Genomic DNA, 9861 nt, shown 5'->3' with positions numbered 1-9861 from the left:
GAATCAAGAGAGAGACTCAAAACTCCATTAATTATTAAAGATGAGGTTTACAACATACTTATATGAGAGAGACAATCAATTTCGAAATCAATCAGATAAGGTAGAGGTTCAGGGCATGTGTAGTCAAAGAGAGCCATCCAAAAGCAGCCAATGGGAGTCTTCACATGCTTGATCCCTTTGGCATCTTTTACTAGATGCTGTCTACTTTCCAGCCTGTCTCCAGCCTTATCCAGCCCTAAACCTTATCCAGACTGCTCCTCCCTTATCCATACAGCTCCTTGGTCGTGGCTTTACTCTCCAATGTGAGCCAAGGTAACTTTCCAAGCTTTAACTTAGTTACCACAGTAAAACCAAAGTTACTGTGGTAACTCCAAAGTTACTGTCTGTCTCAATCCTCATTCTCTATCAATGTAGTCACTCTTTATTACCTCATCTCAACACTCCCCCTCAAGCTTGACCATGTGGAACAAGTCAAGCTTGGAAACCATGAAGACCTCCCTCATTAAAAACCTCACCAAAGAAAACCCATTGGGATAAAACTTTGATGAGGGAAAAAGAGTGGAGACTCCATGGTTAAGGGGCTCAGCTCCTGGGAGTAAGATCAATGAGTCCAAGCCTTGATAGTATGGACTCCATTGTCTTCAATCTCGCTGCCTTAGTAAACACATCTGCAAGCTGATCTTCACTTCTTGTATAACATGGCAGAATCACTCCTAAGATTATCATCTGCCTCACCTTATGACAATCCACCTCTATGTGCTTTGTTCTCTCATGAAACACTGAGTTAGAGGCAATGTGGATAGCTGCTTGATTGTCACAATGCATAGTCATAGGAGTACTCTGCTCAATCTCTAGATGCTTCAAGATCCCCTTGATCCACACCAACTCGTTTGTCAGCTTCAACATGGCTCTATACTCAGCTTCAGCACTTGAACAGGAGATAACCTTCTGCTTCTTACTCTTCCAAGTTACCAAGTTCCCTCCAATGAATGTACAATACCCAGTAGTTGATCTCCTGTCCACTCTATCTCCTGCCCAATCAGCATCACAATAACCAACCACTTCTGTACTGCCATTGCAGCCCATCCAAACTCCTTGTCCAGCCGTCCCACTTAAATACCTCAGTATCCTATCAACCATCTTCCAATGATGGACCTTTGGCGCCTGCATATGTTGACTCACTTGATTCACAGCGAAGCATATATCTGGCCTAGTAATTGTCAAGTAGATCAGCTTGCCAACCATCTTCCTGTATAGCTTAGGGTCCTCAAACAGCTGCTTCTCTTCAACCTCCCCCTCACGCAGAACCTTATATCCCTCCTCGAGGGGTGTCTTAGCTATCTTTCCTCCAAGCACATCAGTCTCCTTCAACATATCCATAGTATACTTCCTTTGAGACATAAACAAACCCTCCTTTGATCTGCATATCTCAATGCCCAGAAAATACTTCATCTCTCCCAAATCCTTGATGTCAAACACAGATTTGAGAAACTCCTTAGTAGCTTGAATCCCTGCCTTATCACTCCCTGTGATAATCAAATCATCCACATACACTAGAATCACAATGATCCCTGAAGGTCCTGTCAAGGTGAAGAGAGTGTGATCTAATTCAGACTTCCTAAAGCCTCTCCCATTGAGTGTTGTACTCAGCTTCCTGTACCAAGCTCTAGGTGATTGTTTCAGCCCATATATTGCCTTCTTCAATCTCAAAACATTCCCTGGCTTTACTAGATGCTCAAGACCAGGAGGAGGAAGCATGTATACCTCATCTTCTAGCTCACCTTGTAAGAAAGCATTCTTCACATCCATCTGCCACAAATCCCACTCCAAGTTTGTTGCAATGGACAACACAATCCGAACTGTATGTAGCTTAGCTACTGGTGCAAAGGTATCAATGTAATCCTCTCCATAGGTCTGTGTAAATCCTCTTGCAACCAATCTGGTCTTCTTCCTATCAATCTGTCCATTTGCTAGATACTTGATTGTGAAGATCCATCTACTAGATACAGCCCTCTTTCCCTTAGGCAGCTCACTCTCATACCATGTATCATTTTTGATCATAGCACCTGCTTCAGCTCCCACTGATTCTTTCCATTCCTTGTCTAACATAGCTTCTTCATAAGTCCTTGGTACATAACTCTCATCCAGACTAATCATAAAGGCATAATGCTCCTCTGGAAACTCAGCAAAGGAACACACGGCTTGAGAAGGATGCTCCACAGCCTGGGCATTGTAGTACACTCTCGTGTTTACCCAGTTGGAAGGATCCCTCTTTATCCTTGTGCTCCTCCTCAAAGCTTGAACCTGATCTTCAGTTTGCACACTAGCCGGCTCCACTTGCTCTTCTTCTGAACTGGCCGGTCTGACTTGTTCTTCTACACTAGACTGAACCTCATCCACTTCTCCACTAGACTGAACCTCATTGTTCTCAACTTCTTGTGATGTATCTTGATCATGAAGATCTGAATCCTCTTGGTTTTGCTCTTGCTCACCAGATTCAGTTCCATTCCCCCTCTCATGATCAAGAGGAGTTGTTCTTCCAGCTCCACCACTCTGATTGGAAGACTCTCTCCTTCCAGTTTCCTGATCCTGGGATAATCCTATCCCAAGCTTCTCTAACAACACTCTCAGTATTGTTGCCTTATCAGATGGAGCTTGAGACAAATCCTTCAGATTTTCCCACTCCTTTTCTTCATAATAACCTTTTGTTTCAACAAACTTCACTTCTCTAGATACCATCACTCTCCTTGCTTCAGGATCATAGCACTTGTACCCCTTCTGAGTGATAGAGTAACCAATGAACATAGCCTTAGTACTCTTTGCCTCCAGCTTGTTTCTCTGCTCTCCTGGAACCATGACATAGCACACACACCCAAAGACACGTAGATGATCAATGACAGGTTTGCTCTTGTTCAACACCTCAAATGGAGACAGATTCTTCAATATCTTGGTTGGAACCCGGTTGATGAGATAGCAAGCAGTCTGCACAGCATCACTCCAAAAACGTTTTGGGACATTTGCATGAAACATCATCGATCTAGCAACCTCCATCAAGTGCCTGTTCTTCCTCTCAGCTACACCATTCTGCTGTGGTGTATAAGGGCAGCTAGTCTGATGGACAATCCCATGCTTGGCTAGATGATTCTTGAAGGCATTGCTGATGTATTCACCTCCATTATCTGATCTCAGTACCTTCACAGTAGCATTGTATTGATTAGATACATATGCTTGGAAGTTCATAAATGCTTCTAGCACCCTATCTTTAGATGGAAGCAATGTAAGCCAAGTATACTTAGACTTCTCATCAATGAATGTCACAAAGTACTTCTGGCTATCTCTAGATAAACAAGGAGCCGTCCACACATCTGAATGAACTAGATCAAAGCAATGCTCATAAGTAGTTTCTGAAGTTGGAAACACAGTCCTACAATGCTTTCCTAATATGCAAGCCTCACACTCTAAGTGATTAAATGACATATTAGGCATGATCAATTCAATTGCACGAGCATGAGGATGTCCCAATCTAGCATGCCAAGTCATACTATCACACCTGTCAACAGCACTACTTAAGCACACAGAATCAAGGAGTTTAGAATTCTTAGCCATTTGAAGATGGTATAGCTGATTCTTGCTGTCTCCTCTGCCAATAACTCTCCCAGTCTTCAAATCTTGAAACTCAACTTCATCAGGTCTGAATACTACTTGACAATCAAGATCAATGGTAGCTTTCTTCACAGATAACAGATTTGAAGTGAACCGGGGCATGTAGAAGGCAGTTGTGTCCTTCTCAAACAGCTTGAGCTTTCCCACTCCTTCTATTGGGATCATAGCACCATTAGCTATCATAACACTCCCTGTTGCAGCCTTGATCTCACTTATAAGCTTCCTATCACTGATCATATGATGGCTTGCTCCAGAATCAATCACAATGGGTTTAAGAGCTCCGGATTGTACATCATGTTTCTTGCTTGCTGCTAAAGCTTGTACACGTTCCATGAACACCCTCCATTCCTTCCTGGTGATAGGATCATCAGCTCTACCTTCTTCCTCCTGCTCTCTTAGTCCCATTGTCTCATTTAGAGAACCACTTATGAGGGCTGAGTAAGAACACTCTCCCACAACTCTCTTCCTACCCTTTCCTATGTTGATATAAGCTTTGGATAGCATTCTACACCTCCTCCTCTTCCGGAAGCACTCACTCCTACTCCCGGTTAGCCTCCATGAGCCCTCACTCCTACTCATGGTTAGCTTCTGGAAGCTCTCACTCCTACTCCCAGTTGGCTTCCATGAGCTCTCACTCCTACTCATGGTTAGCCTCTCATCATCTCTTATTATCTCATACGCCCTTCTTATAAGCACACAGATCTCTTCCATTTCCGGAAGCTGTTCCCCTCTTAGAACCATCTCCACCAGCCACCCATATGATGACTCCATGCTCGCCAAGAGCTTCAAGACCATCTCTTGCTCTGGTGTAGCCTCCCCATCCACATGGGATCTCAACCCTTGTAGTTCAACCCACAAGTGTTGTAGCTTCCTCACATGGTTATTGAACTCTTCTCTTCCTTGTTTAACTCCACTGATCACCTTCTTGACTTCATACACTCTCCTAAGATTGATCTTGTTCTCATAAACATCTTCAATCTTCTCAAGCAGTGTACTTTCTTCAAGACTAAAGCAATCTCCACTTGTTTCTCTTGCTGTCTGATCTTTCTCAGCAGCTTTACCCTTCAAAGACTCTTCATTCTCATGGTTTCTCCAAAATCCACACCTTTTCAGAGTTGTTTTCATCTGTGAGAACCACCCCCACTCATTCCCTCTCTCTTTCTTCTCTTCACGCCTTGCTGTACCAGATTGAAGCAGCTCCATTTCCTTTAGCCTAAAGCAACAACCTTTAGCCTAGATCTTCCCCCAAATGCTTCTAATCTCACACGCCAAGCTTACCAACCATCTAGACCCCTCTTCTGATCTTGTCAAACACCTAAAGGGACTCCCTTGAAGCTGACTCTCCAAAAGAAACACCAACAGACACAAACTTGAACTTTAAAGGATCTAGCTTTTGGAAAATCTCAAGAACACTCAAGAACACTCAAGAACATTTAGAAAAACGAAATCACTCTCTCCTTTTCAAGCAACCTGGCTCTGATACCATAAACACTTTTGTGTTTTAGAGAATGATTCAAACAACCAGAGATACTTAGATTCAAAGATTAAAGAGATTAAGAGATTTTAGGGAGAGAATCAAGAGAGAGACTCAAAACTCCATTAATTATTAAAGATGAGGTTTACAACATACTTATATGAGAGAGACAATCAATTTCGAAATCAATCAGATAAGGTAGAGGTTCAGGGCATGTGTAGTCAAAGAGAGCCATCCAAAAGCAGCCAATGGGAGTCTTCACATGCTTGATCCCTTTGGCATCTTTTACTAGATGCTGTCTACTTTCCAGCCTGTCTCCAGCCTTATCCAGCCCTAAACCTTATCCAGACTGCTCCTCCCTTATCCATACAGCTCCTTGGTCGTGGCTTTACTCTCCAATGTGAGCCAAGGTAACTTTCCAAGCTTTAACTTAGTTACCACAGTAAAACCAAAGTTACTGTGGTAACTCCAAAGTTACTGTCTGTCTCAATCCTCATTCTCTATCAATGTAGTCACTCTTTATTACCTCATCTCAACAAGGCTTTACACGCTTTTGGCATCAAGGCATCTTGGACAAGATCCTTTCCTCTTTCCAGCTGTGCCAGCCTGTCTTGGACTTCCTTTTCTTCCTATTCAACGGTCTGATCCATAGGTGCAAGCTCAGGTAACTTCTCTTTCACTTTCCTTTTACTCGGGTGATCATAAGTTCCCTTTGGTCGAGTTAAGGTCGACCATGGTCCGTCCAGACTGTATGGCCTGTACGGCCATGTACGGTCTTGTACGGCCTGGTCGATCCTCACTCCCAAAACTCACCCAAGCTGAACCTTCTCTCATGTTCTCCAACTCCTCCTCTCTTCTCTTCTTATACTCAGCTCATTTCAACACCAATGATGTTCCTTGGGAAGCTGCATGTGTTGACTCACCTGATTCACAGCAAAGCATATATCAGGTCTTGTGATGGTTAGATAAATCAATTTTCCAACAAGTTTTCTGTAGAGTTTAGGATCATGAAATGGCTTGCTGTCTTCAATCTCCCCCTCTCTTGGTACTTTGTAGCCATCCTCCATTGGCATCCTTGCTGTCTTGCCTCCATAAGCACCTGCATCTTTCAAAAGATCAAGTGTATACTTCCTTTGGGACATGAACAAACCTTCCTTGGATCTACAAATCTCAATTCCAAGAAAGTATTTCATTTCTCCCAAGTCTTTTATTTCAAACATAGACTTTAGAAACTCCTTGGTTGCTTTGATACCTTCTTTATCACTTCCTGTGATAATGATATCATCCACATACACAAGGAGAGCAACCATACCTGAGGGTGTAGTAAGGGTAAAGAGAGTATGGTCCAATTCTGACTTCCTAAAGCCTCGGCCATTCAGAGTTGTGCTCAGCTTGTTGTACCATGCTCTTGGTGATTGCTTCAGCCCATAGATAGCCTTCTTTAACCTCAGTACATTCCCTCTCTTCACTAGATGTTCAAGACCTGGTGGAGGATACATATAGACTTCATCCTCAAGTTCTCCTTGTAGAAATGCATTCTTTACATCCATTTGCCACAATCCCCATCCAAGGTTCACAGCCAGCCAAGCTTAAAACAATTCTAATTGTGTGTAGCTTGGCTACTGGTGCAAATGTCTCAATGTAATCCTCTCCATATGTCTGAGTAAACCCTCTTGCTACTAGTCTAGTTTTCTTCCTCTCAATCGACCCATCAGCCTTGTACTTGATTGTAAAGATCCATCTACTAGACACTGCCTTCTTCCCTTTTGGTAGTTCACTCTCATACCATGTATCATTCTTTATCATAGCTCCTGCCTCAGCTCCTACTGATTCCTTCCACTCCTTATCCTCCATTGCCTCTTCATAGCTTCTTGGAATGTGATTCTCATTCAAGTTTACCATAAATGCACAATGTGCTTCTGGATATTGACTGAAAGAACACACGGCCTGAGTAGGATGCTCCACAGCTTGGGCATTGTAGTACACTCTCGTGTTTACCCAACTGGAAGGATCCTTTCTCAGCCTTGTACTTCTTCTTAACATTGGCCCTTCTTGTGCCATCTCTTGTTCTTCTTCTTGTGGCAACATTTCGGATCTTTCTTCTCCTAGCTGACTTGCTTCAGCTCCCTCTTCCCTTAGCTGATCATTAGCTTCTTCTTGTTGATCATCTGATTCCACAGCTTGATCATGAGAGCCAGAACTCTCTTCTCTACTTGTTTCTTCACGCTCAAGGTTTGGAGTTCTTGTTTCATTCCCCCCTTCATGCTCAAGGTTGGAAGTCTGATGATCCGGTGCTGGAGTCGTGCTTCTCCCCCCCTGATGTCCTTGATTCATGTTGATTCCAAGCCCTTCTAGGATCAACCTCAAGGTTTCAGCTCTATCAGATGTAAGATCCTTCAAATCTTCTTGAATCTGCTCCTCATAATATCCTTTTTCTTCAACAAACTTTACTTCTCTAGATACTAACACTCTCCTTGTGTTAGGATCATAGCACTTGTATCCTTTCTGACTTGATGAGTATCCAATGAACATTGCCTTTGAACTATTAGCTTCTAGCTTGTTTCTTATCTCTCCAGGCACCATCACAAAACACAAACATCCAAAGATCTTCATATGCTCGAGTGAAGGTTTGTACTGATTCAATACCTCAAATGGTGATTGTCCTTGAAGGATCAGAGTTGGTGTCCTGTTGATGAGATAACAAGCCGTAGCAACTGCATCACTCCAAAACTTCTTAGGCACATTGGATTGAAACATCATGGACCTGGCTACTTCCATCAAGTGCCTGTTCTTCCTTTCAGCCACACCATTCTGTTGTGGTGTATAGGGACAGCTTGTCTGATGAAGTATTCCATGTTGAGATAGATGTAGCTTGAATGCTTGTCCCGTGTACTCTCCTCCATTATCTGACCTAAAATTTTTTATCTTGGCATTGTAATGGTTAGTCACATAGGCTTGAAAGTTTTTAAATGCATCAAGTACCCTATCTTTGGTTGGAATTAAAGTTAACCAGGTGTATTTGGATTTTTCATCAATGAAAGTTACATAGTACTTATGATTGTCTCTAGAAAGGCAAGGTGCAGTCCAAACATCAGAATGAATAAGATCAAAACATTTTTTATAAACAGTAGTAGACTTGGTAAAGACAGTTCTACAATGCTTGCCTAAGATGCAAGCCAGTTCTACAATGCTTGCCTAAGATGCAAGCTTCACACTCATTATTCTCAAAGGAAACACCTGGCAACATCAGTTTTAAAGCCTTATTATGAGGGTGTCCTAATCTAGCATGCCACAATGCATTTTTACTTAAACTAGAACCAGAAACAGAAGTAAACGAGCAGCTATAACTAGAAACAGGAGCAAGATCTTTGAGTAAATACAATTCTCCTTTAGTCACTCCCTTTCCAATCATCTTGCTGCTTTTAATATCCTGAAACTTCACATCATTAGGACTGAATATGACATTGCATTGCAAATCAGTAGCACATTTCTTAACAGATAACAAGTTTGAAGTAAATTCAGGCATATAAAAGGCTTTAGTCTCCTTACCAAACAGTTTAAGACTTCCTATTCCTCTAATAGGTATCTTATCTCCATTAGCTATCATCACATTACCATTCATTGGTACAATGTCTTTAATTAAACTAGTGTCACTTATCATATGATGAGATGCACCAGAATCAACTACTAAAGGCTTAATGGTATGTGAACTAGCAATATGAGCAAGGATACTAGATGGTTTGAATACATGATCATTCCTAGCAAAACTAGCCGTTCTAGATTGGTTTAATATCTCAATCACACTTTCATGCATCCTATCAGTTCTAGTTAGATTCTCATCATTCTCTATAGCCCTAGCACCAAAGGAATAAGCAAATGTGTTACCATGCTCTTTAAAGAGCTTGATGAGAGCATCCAGGTCGGATCTCCTTAGATACTCTTGATCATAGTTCCCACGGTTGCTTGGGGCTCCAGTGTAGGCTACAAGAGACTTCCCATCACCTCCTTCACGCCCATCTATCTCCTTTCCTTTGCTTGGACCAGCTCCACTCGTTCCATCTGATACATTAGCCCTTGCCTCACGGTCCTTCATGAACTTTGCCGGTTTGAGATGTGGGTGAAGGATCCAGCATTGACTCTTCTTGTGGCCATGCTTCTTGCAGTGATCACAGTTCCCATTGAACCTCCTCTCATACTTCCCATGCGCAGCAGCCTTATTTGCTTGTGTAGCTTCATTCCCTTCCTCTTGAGTCGCTTGGCTTGCAAGGGAAAGGTCTCCTTTCTTGGCAAACAACCCAATGGAGCCTTGCTCCTTCTGAATCCGCGCACACACATCCTCAAGGTCAGGTAGAGTGTCTTCTCTAAGCAGGTGCTGGATGAGACCATTATACGCCGGGTTGAGGGTGAGAAGTAGGCCAAAGACCTTGTCTTGCTCTCTTCTCTTGTTGAGCTCATCTGCATCTGTAGTGCTTGGCCTTAACATCTCCATCTCGGACCATAGTGACCTGAATCTCCCAAGGTGTTTAGTGAACTCCATATCCTCTTGTACCAGGTTGTTAATCGCTTGCTTCACCTCAAACACCCTGCTCAAGTTTGATGTATTCCCATACACCTTCTTCAGTGTGTCCCACAGTTCCTTAGCAGACTCACAGTAGCTGTAGGCATCTAAGATTGCTGGCTCAAGGGATGCGTGAAGCACTGACATCACCAGCATGTCCTCTTGA

The sequence above is a fragment of the Brassica napus genome, unplaced genomic scaffold (genome assembly GCF_020379485.1).
Source record: "Brassica napus cultivar Da-Ae unplaced genomic scaffold, Da-Ae ScsIHWf_2461;HRSCAF=3177, whole genome shotgun sequence".
In the NCBI taxonomy this organism is placed as follows: domain Eukaryota; kingdom Viridiplantae; phylum Streptophyta; class Magnoliopsida; order Brassicales; family Brassicaceae; genus Brassica; species Brassica napus.
The sequence above is the reverse complement of the archived record's forward strand: the minus strand, read 5'-3'. Positions refer to the sequence as shown.